This window comes from Takifugu flavidus, chromosome 11 (assembly GCF_003711565.1).
Source record: "Takifugu flavidus isolate HTHZ2018 chromosome 11, ASM371156v2, whole genome shotgun sequence".
Lineage (NCBI taxonomy): Eukaryota > Metazoa > Chordata > Actinopteri > Tetraodontiformes > Tetraodontidae > Takifugu > Takifugu flavidus.
The window spans coordinates 13,995,919-14,018,588 of NC_079530.1; the positions used below are offsets into that span (position 1 = coordinate 13,995,919).

Sequence of the window (22,670 nt, forward strand, 5' to 3'; positions counted from 1 at the left end):
ATGGGCTTTTCCAGAACTTAGTTGGCCAAGTGGCTCTTTTTTTAGGTTTAAAAAAGGAGGAAATGTTGATTTTTCTTTCATTTTAACAGGCATTATGTGTGAATTCACAGGTGGAATTACCTCCAGGTGTCAGTGGCATCAAAGCAGAAGCTGCCTGGAACATTTTACATCTTATTATTTTTTTCTGCACGCTATAGTTCACACACAAGTCCCATGTAGAAGTCAACTGAAACATAAGAGACCGTTTTGATTGTTGAACAACTTTAAGTGGCTCTTGTCAACTAACAGCGTTGTGAGAGTCAGTTTTAAGGACAGAATGTTTGAAGTTATCTTTGCACAGAGCCGGATTCATCATCATCATCATCATCATCATCATCATCATCATCATCACAGAGGTCTTTGAATTACGAAGATAAAGATGACACATGCTACATTGACCTGATCAACCTGCTGTTCAGTTGTGTTGTTTTCTTTGTGTTGTGTAATTTGATTTAATAATTGGATATTTGTTTTGACGTATCTCCCTCTCTCTCTCACACACTATGTCTCTCACTCTTTCTTTCTTTCTTTCTTTCTCACAGGCCCATGCAAAATCTCAGAATTAAACCAGTATTACACTCCCATGGAATCACGCGCTCACCCATTGCTCATCTAACTGACAAGCTGTCTGATGTTCGTTCGTTCCCTACCTGAAGGAAATAATGTGATGTCGATATAAAACCCCTCCACGCTGCTCCTTCACCCCGTGTAGCTACGCAGACATGGTGCTCGCTTTAATGGTGACAGGATGCTGAGATGGGAGCTCTCCTCCAATTACCCAATTATCCCTGAGGATAGCAGTGTGTGCGTGTGTGCCGGTAGGTGTGTGTGTGTGCGTCTATGTGCTCGTTTGTGACTTTGACCATGCGTATGCTTATGGATGACTCTCTGCTTCTCACTTGGAGATCATTAGGGAAGCACTTGGATCCCCGTGGGGAGAGGCAGGAGCAAGAGGTAAAAGGAGGAGGCGAGTGCTTCTTCTTCGAGGAAGGAGGAGCCTTTCTACCTTTGTCTGAGTGAGTTTGGATCTATAGGGCGACAGACAGTAAACCAGCCGTGCAGATGTCACCGCAGGTACCAACATGCCATCGACACCATCTGTCACACTTAAGGAAATACAAGGTTTTCTATAGCAGCTCTCTGTCTGTGGCCCACGCAGTTGAAGAGTGATCCTGCGTGGAGTTGGACACGCGTGCGTCTCCTTCTCTTGCTGCTGTGCTAAAGAAGCAAAGGAGACGTTACAATAATTGAGTGACGTCTCACAACGGCACAGTTGTGGTTCAGTTTAGCTGCTCTGTTCATCGGAGAAGCTTCGTTTTCACCTAGTTTGCTTCTCCATCTGCCCGAGTCTGGAAATGTGCTTTTGTGTTACTATTCCGGTGTAAAATGTTCATTTATGAGCACTTGTGCAGAGAATGCTGTTAACAGCCGGGAATAAGGGCACTAATGCTGTTGTACGTCCTGGGTTTCTTGAACTCTATTTCTCTCTCTATTGAACTCTATTCAGTCCTGCAGGAAGTAGCAAGTGTTGGCCATTTCCAGTTTTCAGACTCATTTTCACTGACCCAGAGGAGCTGTTTGAGGTACCGCTTGGGAAATAAAGTAAACATCATATTTGCTTTTGTGATAGTACAGCTGTCCTGCTGTAGGCAGCTAATGTTCTGGTGCACATAAACCGACATGAATTGCTCCTTAAGTTTTCCTGCTTCTTTTTCTTTCATGCAAGGAAAAGACACTCCAGGGTTCAGGAAGAACACTTATTAAGGTTTATTTCTTTTCTTTGCTCGACACCAGTGGCTCGGGTCAGCGCAAATACAGAAGGGAACTTTATTCAATATAATGAGCAACTAGGGCTGCGACTGTTCTAGCTTATTATGCTGCCCAGGGGCCCACATGTCTTTAACAGCGATACAGGACACACTTAACCAGATGGAGAGAGAGCACTTCAGATGACAGGTACAGAGAGTCCCAATGTTAGACATCATGAGGCTGTCACCCGGCATTGTTAAAGTGACATTAGTGTCATTGTTTCACCTTGAAAGCTTGTTTGTTGTCCATGTGTGGAGCAGATGAGGCTATTAGAGGAGTTATTAGTTAATGTCACTCTGAATTAACGTAGGAAGTTCTGACATTAGCTTCGCTCCTCACATTCAAGCACTGTGCACTCGTGCCTCCTGCACACAGCTCTGCAACCTTAAAAGGTTAATCCAGGACAGCTGATTCCAATGTTTGTTTGGGGATTTGAAGAAATTTCCTAATTATCTGATGCATTTCTGGAAACGATTTCTTTGTATTCCTGCATATCTATAAACCCCTTCACTGTTTACCTTCCACCCAAACCCAACAAAATGAAAGTTATACAGGAAAAAGTGTAGAAAGTTCCATGGAATATCACAAATGGCCACTAGGAACAAGGAAATCAGCACAAAGAGTAAAGCCAACATGCTAATACACTGATTACAGGAAATACACTCTTAACCCTGACAATGTTTCAACTCCAGAATGTTAAATACTGTATAAATAAAATGGAAAACTTATATACTGTAGGTTCATGATGTAAAAACAGCACACTGGAGCTTGCTGAAGCATCTTAAGGGTATCTTGAATTTGTAATGATAATAACAATAGTATTACATTTTCATACTATTTTGATGTAATATGCTTTATTTAGCTCTGTCCATGGTGCTGAATTCTCTTTCTCTTTTTTAAGGTTATATTAACGCGCTTTATATCTAATATTTAATGGTAGTTATGCAGCTTTTCTGAATGTGAACCAATTTCAAAATTGTTACGTTGAGAATAGATGCATCTGAGGTCCCGAGATAATGCAAAACCTTTCAGAGGAATCTATTTGCAAATGTGAGAAATGTCAAAAGCTTTGCCTTTTTGAGGTTAAATTGGCCTTTTCAGTGACATCATGTGTTTGAAAAGTGGGTGAATTTGAGGAGTTTTGAGATTATAAATAGTTGCACAGGCTCACAGATAGAAGCTTCTGAGTTACCACCAAACCCTCGAGGATGTTTATGCAAAGTCTGAGTGTTCCAGACAACCGTAATCAATATTTGGCCCTCATTAGTGGATTTTAAATTATTTAATTCCTGCCGTCTCTAGATATCTTATCTGTGTAGCTTTATATTGCTACTCTGGAGCTGTGCTGCTTTCATTGGGGGGGAGGGGGGGATGTGATTAAAATAAGAGTGAATGCTAGTAGTAACCTTGGAAAATAATTGGGTTATTTTTCAGCGTGTGCCAAAGAGAGTGAGTTGTAATAATCTGCTCTAACTCACAATTTCCCTCCATTATTTCACTGACGTCAGCGATGAATCAAAATACACACACAGAGCGCATATTCTTCCACACATACACATCTACATACAGACAAATCTTTCTTTTCTGTTTGCAAAGCAGGAAAAAAAAAAGGAAAATTTGAATTAATTTTTGGGGTACATTTCCATAAAAACAGAACGATTTCCCGGTTCTCTTCTGCTTCAGTGAGTTGACAAAATGGAAGTAGTTCTTCAGCTGAATTTTGGTACAGCCTGGAGGTTGTTTAGCCACCAGCTTGATTTACTGCTCTAAAAACTCCACGTGGTGTTTGTCCCTGCGGGCGCGGCAGCTTCCTGCAGGTACGCAGGGAGGAAAAGGCGCGGAATAATGCATGAAGGGCTTTTTAGCCGCAGGTTAAAGTGCTGCAGAATGTGGAAGAGTGATAATATTTGGGAAGGTGTCATTTCTGGGTGGGGACAGCCTGTACATGCCACTCAACTTTCAAGAAGCACCTGAAAACAACAATCCCTTTGTATATACATTTTCTTACAACTATGAAGCAGTTTTTAAAAAAGAATACTTGGATAATGTCATCAGATGTCTCTGCACATGTGTTGCTGTCTGGCTGTTGTCTCCATCTGTATCCTGTTTTGAGTGTCATTTCCCCCAGTGCTCTTTTATATCAATTAATCAGCTCTATTATCAAAGCGTCTCAGATGATTATGACTATAATTTACTGTAGTGAAATCCCTGGTGGGTGTTTCACAGTGTAAACACTATTGAGAGGAAACGGCAATCATTTTCATTTGTGGTGAATAGAAGAACAATGAGACACGAGGAGGTCTGAAGGAACACCAGTTGGAGCCTGTGATACAGGCGGGATGCGATATCCTCGTAGGGATTAGTAATTAGTTTGATAAGTAATAAAAAATCACTTACTGGAAAATCATATGCAAATAAAGACTTAGAAGCGGGGTCACGGCAGTGGTGGTTATATTATATATAATAATTGTCTCTTTAAATATGCAAAACAAAGTCCAAATGACCAATGACCCGACCCAGTTCTGGGTTGTTATCATAGCTTCTGTTAGGAGTCCCGGGTGTTTTCCCTCTCTCCGTCTCCTTCTGTGTCTTGTCTGTCTCCCGTGTTTGTCTGTTTTCAGGCTGGGCAGAGCGGTTTCCTGACTCTCCCCCGTTGGGCAAGCAAAGCGCACCTGAGACCGATCTCTTGTCATTACCCACACCTGCCGTTCTCCATAAAAGCCCGATCAACTCGCCGCTCTTCACTAATTAGTTGCTAACCCCCACATGGAGCAGCCTGGCTCCTAAAACTCTGCTGCAAGTTTGTTTCCTCGAACCTGTTACCTGTCTGGAACCAATCGTCCGTCTTTCCCTCAGATGGTCTCTCGGATGCCTGCTCCAGTCTGACCGTGTTTGTCTCTCACCTGCACCCTTTGGCTCTGTTCAGAACTCGGACCTCAGTACACTTGTTTTCCACCGTGTGTGTCTGATTGGTGGCCGCAGATCCTAACGGCTTCTACTTGTACAGTAGCTCTAAGTGACATGTTCTCTTGTTATGTGCTGAAAGTCCATATTTGTGCAATTTTTGTACCTTCTAATTCTGCTGATTATGTCAGAAGAGCAACAGCAAATTCCTAGATGTCAGGATGAGTTTTACAGGGAATCCGGAAGCAGCTGTCTCCTCCATAGACATTTATGTGATGTTTTAACATGGTCAGCAGTATAGTAATTACCACCACTGACATTTTATCCGAATTTTTTTCTCACTTAATTGTTTTAACTTTGCTTGTTTTTCTTGTATTTGAATAATATTAAACGTTACTCATTACTTTCAGTGTTTGTTGGAAACTTGGATAAATTAGGGCTTTAACTTCAAATGGCTTTATGAATATGGAGGTTGTTTATGATTATTTCATGCCGTCTTATTTAGGTTCATGAATCATTGAAGACATGTCATGGGCAGAGAGGCTTGCGCTGCGAGGAACCCAGATATGTGTTGGTGGCTGAGGAAACGGGTTCATGTGAGGCTTTGTGGTGACTGCAGCGGTGGAAGAGGGAGATTTGGAAGAAATATTCTTATAGAAAGACAGAAAAAAGACAGGAAAAAAAGGCAACGCTGCTATTTAAACCAGATGAGTCTAAGTCTCGTGGGGTAAGTTTTAAAGTCACAAACAAGTTCACAAAAGACTCTGCACATGTCAGCAGAGGCTGTAAAAGTGTGTGTTTAATAATGCATCAGCTCGCCCGTCTTCTCTTTTGTGTTTCAAAGATTAGGCAAAGTTCCCCAGCACAAAGCCTCCAACCCAGACTGTTGTATAGTACACACGCCTGACAAGAGGAGGTCTTAAACACACACGCACACATGCAGAGCGGCTTGGCTTGCAGAATTTTAAATCAATTATAGATGTTATTGGAGGAAGGAGGAGCCCACAGCCTCACAGTCAATACGGCTAATCACTCTAATGTGTTTTAAAAAAAAATCAAAATCAAAATCTCTCGCAGCTGTAAATATAAATGCGCTTCCATCAGGCTGACTGATTGGTTTAACAAGCTTTTTAAGTGATTTCCGTTTTCCATGTTTAGTCTTTATTGATAAAAAGCCACAAATCAAATAATAAAACGTCTGCTTGTATTAGCGCGGTTGAGGTTTTTCATTTTTTCGCAAACTAAACCTTTTTATCTTAATGGTTACCGTTTTATTTAGAATTGATGTGCCTGTTGCCTTTTAACTGCATTTCAAATGATCTGGCCAACAGACCAGAGGAAGGTTGTTTAAGGGCCACCCTGCTGACCTGCACGCGGGTGTGTAACGAGTTTAAAAATGAGAGTTACACAATCTTTGGGTGAACATCTTCAGGAATCAGATTTAAAATGTGCTCTCTGCAGATGGTCCGTCACTTTCATTTTATCGGACAGAAAATTGCTTCATTGGGTGCCTGACTTGGGCATTTCTTTCCCCTCAGGATGTCTTTGGATGGGATCTCTCAGGCCTTGTGTCTGCTCCACGAAGCACCATCCTGTCGGTTTTTCAGCTTTTGTGTAAACATGAGCGGTGAGTATCGCTCTAAACCTTTTTTGCCTTCCAGTTTTCTAAGCTGCTCTTCACTTCCAGCCTTTGTTTTGGCCTTTTCCAGAAGGATTTTACTCTTTAAAGGACTCCTCCTCTGATTGCTGTCTTCTCCTCAGGTTGTTCGTTATCGGTTCTTTGTTCCCTGGGTCTGCAACAGCTTCCTGACAGAGATGGAGGCCAGGATCCCTGCAGCTCCTCCACGGCGGACTGATAAATTCATCAGGGTTCCTTCAGGTGCTAAAACTTGACAGTCTGCCAGAGGTTCGGATCAGAACTGTGTGTACTGTGATATTTATAGTAGCAGCAGTCTGCCATTCAGGAAATAAAGAGAGTTTAGATAATAAGGCCACGGGATAAGAAACATAAATTGGCAAGATTATGTTTCTTCTCAATGAAACAAACCTTGATTCATTTAGGTTATTCACATTCAGGGTCACTGAGCTGGAAATGAGAAAATAGCTCAAACTCAAACCACCAAAGTGAGAAACAGCACATTTTCCTCTGGATTAAAATAGGGAATAATTATGATTTTACAAAGAAGTGCTCATACTCCCAGACGGAATACAGTCGGCAGCAGTTTTTAATCAAAGATGGTACCTCTGTTAGTGTTTTTAGTGACATTCCAGTGAAATCCAATCCATCCAACTTGGCATCTGTCAGTTATCCTGTTGTGGGAGGAAAGCCTGGAGGCTCATATTGACTCATCACTCTTATAGTGCGCACGTGTATGTGCGCGCGCGTGTGTGTGTTTGAGAGGTGGCGTTGAATCCCCCATGACGTCTATACAGTTACACAACAACCCAGCACAGAACAGATGTCAGAAAGCTCCATCTGTTTTATTTTTGCTGTTGGAAGAAATGCTGGTAACAACATTTTGGCAGTTTTATTTGAATTGAATGTTTAAATGGTCCTCTAAGGGTTTGGACACATAAATGTTTCAGCATCTGTGAAGAGGAAGACAGCATGATGGTGTTTCAATTGCTTTTTGAGCCTTTAGGTTTCAGTGCTGGAAATAAGCTTCCGTTTCATCATTTTATGCTAAAGCTGCTCCAAACTAGTCTCGTTTTTCCTTTACTTTCCAAATGGGCCTGAGCCTGATCCCCATTTGTTATGTAACAGTGTATAATTATATGTTTTGTCCACGGATCTCATTTGTATCCTTCAGATATTTTTACATTTAACAGATTTTTTTCCCAGATTTTGAGTTGACAATCAGAACTTTTGAAGACATTTAGATGTATTTGTATAGATCCAGTGTTTGGTGGGTGGTGTCAGAAGGGATAGCCTAGCAAAAACATGCACGTCATGTTGACTTGTGTGTGAATTTGTGAATGAATGGTGTGTGTCCTGTGATGGACTGGTGTTCGGCCCTGGATGTACTTCTGCCTGTCTTTCAGTGACGGTTTGGACAGGCTCCAGCATCCCTGTTATCTTGATTAGGAAAAGGATGGATATCCAAGAGTGCCACATAGCTGTAAGCCAAATAGTTTACAGTAAAACAATTAATAATCCTCATCTTCCTCTACTGTTTAGGTAGATTTTTATCGAATGCTCAGAGCCTCCCTGAAATTAGCTTCTGTATCAATCCTTTCACTAAAGCCTCATTGTTGTGGGTGGACAGACGGGAGTTTAGGCTTTTTATTGCCCGCAAAGTTATTTATTAGATACGCTGCCGCGTCAGTTGGATTCATGACTGTGCATCGATCGTCTGTGGATGTATGTAACGGTATCTCACACCCGGAGTTGGTCTATTTCTCCGAGAGATTTTCCCATTAAACCGTGTGTGAGGCGACATTGACATAAAGCAAACAGTCGATTTCTTTTATTGGCGTTGTTGCTTAATTGGCCACAGTGTTAGCATTTCCACCGTATTTGCCTCTGTTTGTTCACAGACTGAAAAATAGAACAGAACTAGGCAAAGTTAAAGTCAACTATAGTAAATTCAGGTGTAAATGCTGCAGTTTTTCTCTAGTATATAACCGTAACGGAACCACTGAGACAAATGCAATTTTGTGCTAAAGATGGAATTTGTGCAGGAGAGAAAAAGCAATCAGTGGTCAGGCACGTAAACGGGGCACACGCACGGGGGAGATTGAGAAAAAGACCTAAAGGAGTCTGGGAGAAGGCAGAAGGAAGTGATACAGATAGAGAGAAGATGTTTAATTTGGCACAATGTTCCACCGAGACACTTAATCTCCTTCGGCTCTTGAGGAAGGTGAAAGCAGGACAGCACAGGATGTGTTATCTTGCCAGGCAGGGAAGCTACAGGAAAAACTGCTGTGTGTGTGTCCTCAAATATCAGATAATATAAAAATATTTCCCCTCGTTAAACACGCTTTCCTCCAACTGATCTGTAAATGACTGTTGACCCTGGTCGTTCTAAACGTGATATCTGTGATATCTGTTCTGCTTTACCTCCACCTGAGGACAGTGTGGTTGAGAGAGAGAGAAAAAGTAGGCCCTTCTCTCTCTCTTTTTCTGCCATCTTTCCGTCCAGCTTTGATCAGAGATGTCCTGGCCTGGTCCATATGGTTGTCAGCTACAGTGGGCTCCCTATTCAGGGGACCATATGTGTCCATTTAGTCAGATCCGGTGACAAATTTTCACCTATCCTTTGATGAGCCGCAACACTTTTATTAGTTCACCTTAGTTCACATTCACCTTAAAATGGGAAGACTGGCTTTTCCTTTTCAGGCGGTGGGAGACTCTCTAAGAGCCACCGTTGTGCTTCTGTGCATGTATGCTTTGCTGCTAAGCCACATCCTGCTTGCAAATCAGTTTTTTTGTTAAGCCATTACCGCTGGTGAGTCATTGCCGCTCCTTTGGCGTGCAGGTAATGAATGTCTGTGCGGTGTCAATTTCTTCAGGTTAGAACACGGGACGATGTAAAGTCAGGTGGAGTGATAAGTAGACGGCGTAATTGTGACATTCCTGATGTGTAAAACTGATAGGGTTACATTTGTTACCCTGGGGGGCAAGTATGCTGAGATAGGGGCTTAATTAGATGTGTGAAATACCTGTAGAGGGTGGGTGGATTGATCACCTGACCTTGACCCCACTGCACCGTCTGCTCATCCTCACCAGGGGTTTACCCAGCTCAGTCAAGGTGCAGATGGCCCAGCAGCATAAAAGACCTTTGTTGCGAGTCACTGAGCCACATAATCTGTTTCAGAAACGACTGATTTCAACTTTTTGTCGACCAAAGAAACGACAGAAGGAAAGCCATATTCTATATGAAGCATTTGACTGAGCATTTACGGCTTTTATCTCATTCAGAAAGCACAAATAAGCAAAGAGTGTAAATATACTGGGATATTTGTCAGAGATCCATATATAAAACTGACAATCAATGCAAAATTTGTTGCATTTTTGAAAATATACATTTAAGAATGTCTATTCCACTAAATATTGAGATACAAGTATTGTTTTTGCTGCATAGATGTGACTGTAACTCCAGTCCCTGCAGACCTACTTTAGCATTAGCAGCATATTGATATAATTTACCTCCTCTGTCGCATGATTTTATGTAAATGATTCAGAGGCTGTATGCTTTTTGCGAGACATTGTCCTCCTACTCATTTTGTCTGGCTTCGAATATATTGTGCGTGAATTATTGATAGGCAAAAAATAATGGTTAAGTACCACCCAGATGTCTCTATTTTTATGCAGCCAGTAAGGCACAATTAAAGTGCCAGCGCTGAATGGCTGATATGAAGGCAGATGATATATGTTGACGTTATGACTGCAGCGTTCTGCATTATTTGCACAGCTAAATGAAGCCAGACATACATGATGCTTTATTGATCACAGTTAAAAGGCAAATTAGGTTTTTAATGGTCATAGCGGACGGAACGTTTCATCCAATTAAAGCCTTTGTCAGCTGCTGGTCCCTCAGTGCCTCTCATTAATGTAAAGGCTATTTATTTCAGCCACGGCCTTTAGTGTATGAGAGGGAGAGAGATGGAGGTGGAGGTAATCAGACCTGTAATCGACAGCAGCAGGGTAGTGGTTTCAGTGTTTGGTCTGATTAAGGTTATTGAGCATGCATTTCGTTTTGCACTCTGCAAACATGGAGCACGTCACAGACACATTAAACTGTAAATGTACCTGAGGATTCGAGACGCTAACACCTTTGGAACAGAATGGAGACGGGCATGTTTGGTGTGAGATAAACAAAAAGTATCCTTTCTCAGGAAAGTGTTTTGTTTCCATGGCTACACACCTACAGCTCTCATTTATGAAGGTAATTTTATTTGCAAATGAAGCCAGCCCCGCCGCAGCAGGTCTTGAGAGACGCCACGGCAGCTTCCGCTTTGACTGCGGTTTATATTTTTGAGTTTTAAATAACCGTCTGTTCTATCTCCTGGATTCAATCAAGTGGCTGCCAAAGCTGGAGCGAGGGGGGGGGGGGGGGGGCGTGCCGCGTGCCAGGTAGAGAATGAGGTTGCTGTCTGTCGGCGAAGGTTAAATTCTGTGTTTAATGCATGAAGAGTCAGCAACGAGAAGAAAAGGGGCTAGAAATGAAGCCGAGAGCTGTTGAGCCTGTGGATCAGCGCGTCACAGCACAGCTGAGGCAGCACGACCCTGTTTGAACCAAAGCGATGCGGTCCCGCCTTACTGTCTTTATTTTATAGCACCCCCCCCCCTTCCCCCCCGAACACCAATGAAAATCCAAAATGAAAATCCCATTAAAAGTTTTAGCCCAGAGAGAGGAGATTACAAAGGCAGATGGGAGAAATAAATCAGGGATGAGAGAAGAGGAAGCTGGTTTACTACAACAGCAGAACATCTTTGCTTCACTTTGATTACATTTGATTTATTTAGCATCAATAATAACACGCTGTTATACCCACAGCAACACTGAGGCAACAGTTGGGAAGGAAAAACTCCCATTTGACAGGAAGAAACCCTGAGCAGAACCCTGCTCTAACGATAGGGTCGCGTCTCCTCGAGGTCGGCTGTCTAGAGAGATAATAAAGGGAGTTCGCCATTGCTGCTTCTTCTAAAAAAACAAAACGTCAAATTATCTGCAGCTCCATTCATAGATTCCTGCATAGATACAACCCTGCACAACCTTAAATCCTGCACACCAGTGTTAACAGGACGTAGGTCAAGAGGGCAAATGCTTGTCTGGAGCTGCAGCGCTCCCCAATAAGAAAGAAAACTTACAATCCTTTCTCCTAATGTTCGAAACGCCTGAGTCATAGTTGCCGATCTGCTGTGAAAAGGCTCTTTCCATCTAAATGTTCTTTCCTTCTCACTGATTCCTCATTTTCTCTTTGTGCTCTTTCATCTTTTTTGGCTTCGTTTTGGCACTTATGTTCTTTCTTTAAACTCTCCTTTTTTTAAACAGAATTTAATCATAGGATCATACGGATCACAAAAAAAATAAACACACAATCAAAACGGGAGGACTCACAGCTAAAGCAAATGGGTCCGTTGTAATTAGAGTTATAACTCAGTGTGTAGTAGCTAGTGACATACATCACATCTCCTCTCTAGGCTGCCTCAGTCCGCTGCTCCACACAGACAGCTCACCGCCTGTTTCAGAAATTGCTGTCTTGAGGAATCTGACTCAAGAAATAAAACATGACCTATTTCCACTTTTGATTTGATGGCATTTTTCCGCTTCATGGATTTTTCATAGAGGGAAGAAAAGGTGTTCCGTGTGTGTGTGTGTGTGTGTGTGCGTGTGTGTGTGTGTGCGTGTGTGTGTGCATTGTTTAAAGATTGAGAATATGAATCAATCAATGGCTCCCAGTCTCTGCTCTGTTTCATCCCAAAGGTTTTATTTTTTGGTTTGAGATCAGGACTCAGGACTTTGGTGGCACTGGTGTTGGAACCAAACTGTTCCCACAAAATTTGGAGAATGAAACTGTCCAAAATGCCTCAGTATGCTGACACACTAGTAGTTAATCTCAGGAATTTAGGTTGTCATAACAACCCCGCACCATAAACCCCAGATCCACCAAACTTTACACAGGTAGCATCCCCCCGACATCCTCCAAAGCCAGTCCTTTAGACGGCTGGGCAGAGAAGCGTGATTAATCACTCCATAGAACGTCTCCGCTGCTCTAGTGATGGCGTGTTTTACACCACTGCACCGACGCTTTATATCACACCCGGCGATGTCGGGCTCGGATGCAGCTGCTCGGCCATGGAAAATCTCAATCTGAAGGCCACGCGAAGTTTGGAGGCCTGCAGCTTCTGACTCTGCAGAACATTGGCAACCTCTGACCTTTATGAATATGAATCTATGGCCTCCGGTACTTTCATGTTTACTAGAAAATATATTGGACTATTTAAAGCACATAAGTCATAATCACGCAGCCCTGTTCAAAAATATCCGACCTGGCAAACGAATGTCTGATGTTTTGTCATTGAAGCAGAAATGAACTTCCTGCGCACACACACACACACACACACACACACACACTACACACACACACACACACAACACACACACACACACACACACACACACACACACACACACAGGCTCACAACCACATCTCCACTACATCCCCCCATGTCACTTCAGGCAGATAAGCGATCTTTGTGTTTATTGGTTACTCAGAAATCCTGGTCCGCTACATGGCACCCCCCGGAAACACTGCATATGAGTGACATTTGTAGATTATTAACACCCACTGCCATTACCATTGAACAAATGTGGTGATTAATTTTCCTGAAGTCAATTTAGTCACCTGACATTTAAACCTGCGGGTTTACGGGGGGCCCCGCAGCCCAGTCCTCAACCAATGAGCAGAGACATGTAGTTGTTGCAACGTATTGTGTGTGTCTGCGTGCAAGCAAAATGATGTAGCTTGGCTGTCAGTAAAGACTTTGTATAGCTAATCTCACCGAATGAATAATATGATTAATCCACGGATAAAAATAGCAAAAACAAAATGAACCCCTTCAGGTGTGCCCGTGTGCGCCCGTATCTGTGTGCGCGCGTGTGCGCAAGCGCATGCGTGTTTTTATTATTCATGGTTCACTATCTGGGAGGTAATTAAAAACATTAGCACACTTCCACGATCAATTTGTCAATGTTTCCCCTGTGATAAAAGCACAAATCTCTGTATATATTCAGTAAGTACACAACCTTATCACAGATGGGCCTGATATTTTCACACACACACACACACACTACACAGACTGTAGCTGTATCTGCATCTGCTATACCACCAAGGGGCCCTTGATTAATGTTAAGTTGCGCAGTGTCGGCGGAGCTAATCGCCGTGCACGCTAAGACTGCGTGAAGACCGGCGACACAATAGAATATGCAGCAAGCAGCTTTATGATATTCACCCAGCATGACGGAGCAGCAGGCATCACTCTATTTTTCCTTTTTCCCGCATCATCAAAACAATTTTTTTGAAGGTTGTATATTCTGTTGCAGTGGGTGGGAGGCAGGAGTTGTGCATGAGCGACAGCACTGAGCAGCTAAAACTACATTTCATAAGAAGTGCGATCTGAGCTGGGGGAATCTGAAATGTTCACTTTTTCACTCCTTCTTCCCCCCAGCCCTTCTCTGCCTGGCTGTATTTTTGGACTACCTGTTCTGATTGTGACTATTTTATCAGTTCAGACCGCCAGTATGGTTTTCAAGCTCAATACTCTTTGATTTCTTGAAGGAAATTAGTGGAATATATATTTTTTCCAACATCAGAAGCTATGAATAATTCATGATTATTTGATGGAGAGCAACCGGAAGTCGGACGCTCGCTGTTCCTCTTCTAATCAACAACTGTTACTGGAACTATCCAGTAAAATCAGACTGACTGTCACAGAACCTTCTTTTGATGATCTCAGATTATATCAATCAAACGAAGCCCCACTTCTAAAACTGGTAGTGCAGCTCGTGTCTTACTGTATTTGCCATAATGTTCTTTCCCTTAGATTAACAGAGGTGTCTTTTTTTTAAAAGTAATGCTGCTGTTGTGACCCTATGAGGACATCATTGATTGAATATTGAGCTTTTATCAACGGTACCAACAATGCTGGGATGGTGGTGTAAAAATATTCAGTTTAGTTAAACAGTATGGAATAACTTCCTACAGCTGCTTACTTAAAGTTACACCAGATCTGTTCCTTATTTAATCAGTTTGAATTGTGACTGCTGCTATCCTGCTGTTTAATTTAAATTTGCCTTGTATGAATGCGGCGCTGTAGGCTGGTTCCTTTTCAAAGTGCTGTAATTAGAACTGAAATAGAAAAGGTCTTGGAGAAACCTGTTTCCCAGGGATACTGGTAACATAAGAATCTGGAACGAGGTTTTGTCTTCTGATCATCATAGCAACAGTCTGCCGCGCTGCACCCGATTCCTTCCCCTCGGTTCACTTCCTGCTGACGCTACATCCACCTTCATCTCCTCCACCACAATTTGAGGTTTGTTCTGACGTTTGCCACTCCTGCTGCGAGATTAATTAGTTCTGTAATGTTGACATCGCCGTGGCAACCTGGTGTCATCCCGACTCTCATTTCAATTCCAAACAAAACTCCGCCACTGCAGATATGGAGAGGAAGGAAAAGATAAACGTCTACTTCATGCTCTTGAAGCAGGCTGCATTATTGAAGAGTTCATCTGCATTCCAACCACGCGGCCTCCTGCAGGGCTCGTGCTGTCTGCACAAAGGTTGTAAAGCATACAGCCACCAGAGAGAAAACCTTAAGCTTTTGTTGATAAAAGGATCAATCTCCGCGCTGGAGGGAAAGATCAAGAGGGTTCAGAAAGATTTGTAGCGTTGTTTGACCCATTAGCGATACGGCCGTGTTCAGGATTGTCAGAGGAGCGACGCAGAAGCGCATTTTCATCTCCTTCTAAATCAGAAGGCAGACGTCAGGCCCCGGCGGTTCAAGCACTCGGCACGTAAAAAATAGTTTCATATAATTTTATACTCTTGGAAAACCAAATTGAAGGGGTTCCTTGTCCTTTTTACATAACCAACAGCATTTTAAACTTTTATGTGCTTCCAGAGTGAGTGCACGGAGGAGAAAGCGCTGGGGGCCGAGGTCTTGTCATGCTACCTTCAGAAATTCAACCAGAGAGGTTTGATTGCTTTGCACAATATTTGGGCAACATCTCACATGTTGTAGGAAGCGTCATCTCATTGCTGCTAGAATAATGCCCAAATTGTGGAGGGGAAAAGACAATTCATTCAGACAGATCAAAGATGAGGCAGATGGAAGAAAACTGAGCTGAAGCTTCTCTCCGGCTGGTGTAAACTACGTTGCATTTCCTCCCACGTGTTGATTAAAAAACCAGAAGTGCCACTCATTCACTTTGCATGAGGGACTAAAAGGTTGAAATATTGATGATTTCCCTATATTTTATGTTTTTCACACGTGCAGGTTTGCAACACTTCGCCGCCAGGCTCTCAGCTGGCATGAAAATTTAAAGTTTGAGGTCAGAGGGGCAGTCTCTAAAACTCTTTCCTAAATCAACCACTGCACAGGATGGATTAAGTGGCATTTAATCTAATCTAATGGTATTTAATCTAATTATGCCTACTCCTGCATTCTACATTTACATCAGTTCAAACAGAGGTGTGAACCTTTGGGTCAGCCTTATGCTAGACTAGACATCTGAGATATTACTCATGTTTGTGGATGGTACAAGGACACATTATTGATAGGACTCGTGTTTATATCTGTTGCTTCATCCATGCTGACAGACGCTGATTTGTACCATTCACAGCCATGCGTGGAAGTTTGGAATTTCCCACGTCTTTATGGATATTGAGCCCCCTGTGATGAATCCAAATGATTTTTCTCCATTTTCAATCACACTGATCTCATTAGAGCGGAGTGTGATAAATGTAGCCGAGCCCCAAAGTGATCGCTGAGATTTGAGCTTTGGCAGGAACAATGCAGACGATTACTGTGCAGTCACACAGGCGGCATCCTCTCATTCTTTCCTTCCAGTCGGAGAACCGCAGCTTGTTGAATCCTTTCATTAACACAATGACAAAGCCTTACTGGGACTTTTTTTTTGGTCCAATTTTCCTTCCCTTAAGATCATCGATGTCCTTTTTGGGCTTTAGCTGTGCTTTAAAAGAGAATGCATGAAACAAAAATGTTTTGTTTCAACCCAATCACTGGCTATTTTTCTCACATGAACACAACTTTCCCTGCCTGCTGCCCTTTCATTCTCAGCCAGCCTCGTCACAATTCTATTTCTTTTTTAATTTGCTCTTGATATGAAGTCTTCGTATTGATGTCCAAAAACTTTGAAAGAATAAACTCATCCCAGCTCTCTTTATGTGCTTGCACTGTCTTGCACGACAATAATATAAATGTCATAAATCAATAGGTAAGAGGTGCTATGAACTGGACTGTTTATTAGATGCTATGAACGAGTCGGGTGGATGGCTCAGAGGCACAAGATTGAAATTGATTGTTAATGGTTAAGATCCAGTGGAGGTGTGCTGGTGATCGATCGGACGAGCCCGCTGGGCCCCAGGGCCCCAGCTTTGTGTGGGAATGTACTTTCACCTAAAGCCTAGAGGCAGCCCAGCATGTGAAAAAACCTACTCACGCCCACAGACCCCATGGACAAAGCACACAAAGAAAACCCCACGTCGTCTCTAAACCTGCCAGAGATCCTCATTCGATCAATGCGAACCTGTCGCTGAGCCCTTGAATTTATTACTTCACAGCAGGGGCAAACAGCAAGGATTGCTGTAAAACCTGGATTAAAGACTAATCCTTGACGGCATTTTCACAGTTATATTCTGTGAAACGATTTTGTCAGAGTTCTGGTGATTCGGACACATTTCACCAGGACAAAAATGCTGTTGCCACGTTTGGAAAGAGCACAGAACCCTCGGGTGGTTCAAAACTAGCAGGTGATTGACAGCTGACCTGCCTGGAGGAACAAGGGACATTTGCTGTGATAGGAAAGCAAGCGGTTGTCAACTGTACATTTCAGTTCAACTTTATTTATACAGCATCGTTACAACAGTTGTGTCACAGAAACCCAGAGCTTGACCCTGTAACAAGCAACAGGAATAAACCTAAAGCGGGACCACGCTGATTCGGAGAGCAACCCTCCTGTTGATGGCTGGCGTGTTCGAGGAGGAGGAGGGAAATAGGCTAGGATAGACACATACGTCATCCATTGGTTAGGTTCACGCTGTAAATGCTGAAGATGTCAATGAGTTTGTTAGTTTTTTTTGTTTTTGAAAGGTTGAAAGGTTTTATTTACACAGTATCTAATATATACAGGTATTTAGGTTTTTATTCTACTCCTCATCTCATGATATTGTCTCCTCACATGCAAAGTGGTGGCAACAATGTGTCTCGTGTCTGAACTAGCATCTTTGCTGTAGCGGTAGTATAAAAAATTCAAGAGCTGGACTGTTTTTTTTTGTAAAGTTAAGGTACCAGACAACCTCTGAAGCCAGAATGGGACCGTTCTCAATATAGATTTGGGCTCCAGTCTAAAAAAAAGGCACAGCCCTTCCTTCCCTTCCAGACCAGTAACCAGCCACCACTTCTTATGTGAAAGCAGCTGCTATCTGTTTCCCCCGCTCCACTCCTCTTCATCCTCGACCCCATTCCCTTTGGGTGTAATAGCCTCCACTCCTCTGCACATGTAGCTTCCCTTTTCTACAGCTCGTTTATCAAGCCGAACGGGAAACCTCGACTCCACGGGCGTCCCAGGGGAGGAGAGGAGAGGAGGGGGGAGGAGGGGGAGAGAAGAGTTGATGGCTAACAGATGGCGGTCCTGTTTCAGTTGCCATTGTTTTAGCTGTATGAGACTGGAAATACTGCAGGAATATACATCAGGCTAATGTTTCTGAGATCATAACTGGAGGCCTTCTCTACCTTGTCTTCAGATAAAAGAGAGGAGTGGCCCGTGTGATTTGTGTACATGCTCCATAGTGTGGAATCACTCCAATTCTGCCCCACCCAGACTCCTTCAGCATCACCAGCAGTATGAAACACTGGCGGAGGGAATAAAATAGTTGGTAAGCTGCCAAAGCGGTTTGGATAGAGATAAAAGATGTGCTTTTAATCACAATTTGTCTCCTGATGAATTTCTTGTCCATTTTGCCATTTATTCCTTTTCTAGCTCTCTCCTTCTCTCTTTGATCTACTCATTCGTATTCTCCTTTTCTTCCTGCCTGTCTCTGCTGTCTGTCAGTGTCAGACTCAGGGTCAGAGCCAAAGGGAATGCTGTCCAGTTTTAGATGTAGCTAACTCAATTAGGAGGTCTAGCCATTTTTGTATTTCACTCTGTTGTGTGTATCACTCTTTAAATGTCCTTTCTCTGTCTTTTTTTCGACTTGTCGCTACTTGTCCATTTTTCCCCGCCGCCAATATGAATTGTAAATATGGAGGAAATCCAGAAATCTTACAATGAAGTCATTATTTTAAAGCCAGTCATTATTTTTAGTCCTTATTTTTCGCCAACTCATCACTGCACCAATCTTTTAGAATAACCTCATACAGATCCTCACATAAGGATGTACAATTTGAGCCTTCTTAAAATGTGATTACCCTTATCTGTATAGCTGCATATAAGAAATGTGCTTCTTGTCCCCCAATAATCTACGCTGGGCCAAAAAGACGATTAAATGCTTCCCAAAGAAAGTGAAAATATTTTGGTGGGTGATGTATGTTCATATTAGAGTTTGGATTCTCTTGTAAAGATGAGTGTGTGAACTGGAAGGATTAATCCAGCCCACACCAGCCTGTAAATACAGAAATCCGCCAACCGATGGGGTCGGAAGCATGAAACAAAAACACAAACTGGATTATGGTTTATCTCCCTCCTTGCAACCTTCTCACGCTGCTGGATGCATATCTGCCACTGAACAGACGCTGTTTGACCTTCAACTTCCCTCCCAGCACCCACTTCACGAGTGATCTCACCTCAGATTAGCACATTTAATCCACTCCTCTTCCCATCGTCCCTCATTCCTGCAGACAGGGGTCTAGGGACCACAAACACCCAGGGATTAGAGGGGCCCTTTTCATTATGTAATTCTTTCACCTGCATGGGTGCGAGAGCACACGTGTGGATATTTATAATTGCGTGTGATGTGAAGTGAGTGACTTGCGCTGCTCTTTGGACACGGCGTGCGTGCGCTAATGTAGCTGGGCTGCATGTGTCTGTGTATTCATGCGCGCAGGTGTGCCCTAGCAAATGTTATCCTCCAGAGAAACCTCCATGATGGGCTGATTTATTTGTGGAGTAGATTCATCTTCTGGCTGGCATATCTGCTTCTCTACCGGGGGCCGCTGCAGATTAGTTGGCCCTGGAGTTGTGCAAACCAAAATGAGTCTGCATGCTGAGCGGCCGTGCGTAAGGCATTACAGCCCACCCTGGCTGTAATTGTGCATACATCGATACCTAGTGGCTCGGCCTGCCCTGCCTCGAAGTGAGATTAAACCCTGGTCGTCAATACTTGCTCGATGTGGAAGCATTAGGCCGTAATCCAGCAAATACTCAGCATGTGCTGAGCGTTAACCCCCCCGGAATTTTAAGATTATAAACAAATTATTACAGATTGAAAGTTGCGGTGTGCTTTTACACATGTCGTCGCGTCAATAATTCGCCATCAATGAGCGTAAGCGAGATTTCCTCCGTGTTTGTCGCTTCTAGAGCCGTTGCGTGTTTGCGTGGGGGATCTTTTCTTGGCACGTTTCTTGTGCTGTCGGAGCGTATTTTGTGTGAGTGATTACCTGTCATCGCCAGCCCCGAGCTCTTTTTACTCCCTAGTCATGCCTCTGCTGTTGCTTTTCCATCCCCTCTCCCACTCTCTCTCTCTCTCTCTCTTTCTAACCTCTGCCATCCTTTTGTCTTGTTTTCATCTCTGTTATTTTCTCAGGCTGTGTATCCTGCCAAAAAAAATGACACCAGGGTCTCGGGGTTGGTGGTTCCTTTGATCTGTTTATTATATTTGTGTGTGTGTGTGTGTTTTTTTAAGAATCCTTAACACCATTTTCGACCTGAAAACAACCACAGTAGATCTTCACAGTAGGCCAGGTTGCCGTTTCAATTTTTTACGCTGTACAACAGAACAGTCCAGAGGTGATGCTGATGATGGCAGGTCTATAGCCTGCCTCCACGGGGCTGTTAGCAGCGTGGGAAGATGACATTTTCCACCAGTGCTTTATCTTCGCTGCGTTCGCTTCTCATGATATACAGTAAGATGAGTGAGATGGACTGACAGAAGTTATAAAGCTGATTTGGATCTTCATTAGTCAAAGGTGTAGCACACAGCTGAGTGTTCCGTAATATCAGCAGCTAATGGAAGGCAGCCCAGTGCCACATTGATAGCATCGGTATGATATTTAGCATTGTGAAGACTGTGTGTATTTGTTTTTTAAGTATGCTGGAATCAATGACAGTGAGACCATTAAACTTTGGCCAAAACCAACAGAAACGCTACACAAAAGCGTATGTGCATGCCAGTGTGTGTTAGCCAGTGATCTCACAGCTGACGTTGCCATCTGGGCTGGGTCCTGTGCCAGGCCAACCTCCTGCAGCGGTGAGGGAGGTGGTCGTGTCCGAGTCCGTGACTGACGTTGCCGCTGAGGCTCTTCTGGAAGCAACAATGGCTCATGGGGAATTGACTTAGATTCTACGTATCAATATGAGGTGGAGCAGACAAGGTCTCTCCACTATAAATAGATCCTATTCCTTTGGTCAGGGTCTTTATTGATATGATGCTGGTTGTCCTGCTCCTCATCGCTGACGGCTGAAGGTCTGAGCCTCCCTGTAGGACAACTGTTGCCTGTGGGAGGAAACAGCAGGAAATCACATCCCCCTCTGCAAGGTGTGTGGAACGCTACGCTGCTTATCTGCAGGGGTTTAATGCAACCATAGAAACCAGAAAGCTAAATATCTGATGGAAATGACTTTCAAAATAAAGGTCAAATTGATGAAATATTCTCATTTGATGAAATATTCTCATTTGATGAAATATAAATCTCATTTATACTATCTATTAAAAATAATTTCATGTCTCTTCACCCTATAATTGAACGTCCGGAGGGCTGAATGATTCCTGATAGGCGGTGTGATGGTAGAGACATCTCTTCTATTTCACTGATTGCCGGGTCATTAGAAGTCCGAGCACACCCCCCCTCTACTCTTCCAGACGACATTTAAGGACAGATGGAAGCCCTGGGGCAGAAGTTTGCTTGCATTCAGACAATAGACAGGAAACCTATTTTCATTACTGTGTGTTAATCAGCGATGCCACTCACATGAATCAAAGAGATGACACCTCAAAGGTTTATAATGGTATCGACCACACCGAGTAAATGCCAGCCCTAACTGGGGTGACACAGAGAAATGGGGCTTTTATGGATGATAGAGTACAGCCATTGGAGTACGTGCTTGTGTTTAGATGGGTACGTTTGGAAGGTTGACAAGAATTTTTACAGCTTAAAAACACACCAATTAGGGCTGTGAATGGTTGATTGCTTTGTCTTTCTGTTTTAAAATAACTAATGTGATAACCTGACTGAGCTGTAAATTGGTGAAATATAAATGAAAAGACACCAGTGGTTTTGAAATATGTGGTTATGTATTTAAATGGGGCAGGTTGGAGAGCAGCTGGCTACCTTTGCTGCACATTCTCCACTTCTAGATGTTTTGATATTCAATATGCTACAGACAGTTTCCCTTCTAATGATTTAAAATCCCAAAGGAGTTGTGTGACCTCCTTATTTAGATCCACGAGGTGGGAGAGGTTATCAAAGTGCAACACATGCACAGCATTAAGAGACCAGTGATCAGTGGTGTGCTTCAGTGAAGAACATAATCAGTAGCTTCATGCTCAACTGCTTCAGGCAGCGCAGGGAAAGCTCACATACGGGCTGTGAAAAACCATGTCCAATAATCAATTTTTATATGTACAAGGCCCAACTCGTTTTTGTCCTCGCCTCTCTCTTTCCCCGGGATAAACACTTTTATCTGTATATCTGTCTTCTACACTGTCTTGTAGGTTCCTCCAGCAGATGAGTTCCTCCTTCATCCTCTTCCATCCGCTCCCATTATGTGCCGTTCATTTCCATCTACAGGTTTGCTTCCTAACAACCTTCAGCTGTGTCAGTCCTCTTTATCAGCTGTACTTGCCCTTGCTGGGAACAGGGGTGTGTGTGTGTGTGTGTGTGTCTTTGTGTCTCAGTCGTAAGGCTCATTAATGCTTATCTGCTAGTGCATCTCAACAGGAACCAAGGAGACCCCTCTCTCTCTCTCTCTCTCTCTCTCTCTCTCTCTCTCTCTCTCTCTCCTTTTCTCTGCTCC

At 43.1% G+C, this 22,670-nt stretch overlaps 1 long non-coding RNA gene across 1 annotated transcript; it reads left to right on the plus strand.

Annotated features, from left to right (window-relative positions):
* LOC130533749 (uncharacterized) lies at positions 1–19,366 on the plus strand. The gene is made up of 6 exons (XR_008952649.1): positions 1–857; positions 945–1,055; positions 6,291–6,379; positions 6,514–6,631; positions 18,244–18,375; positions 18,480–19,366. It is a non-coding gene; the product is annotated as an uncharacterized LOC130533749 (long non-coding RNA).
* Positions 19,367–22,670: the final 3,304 nt, after the last annotated feature.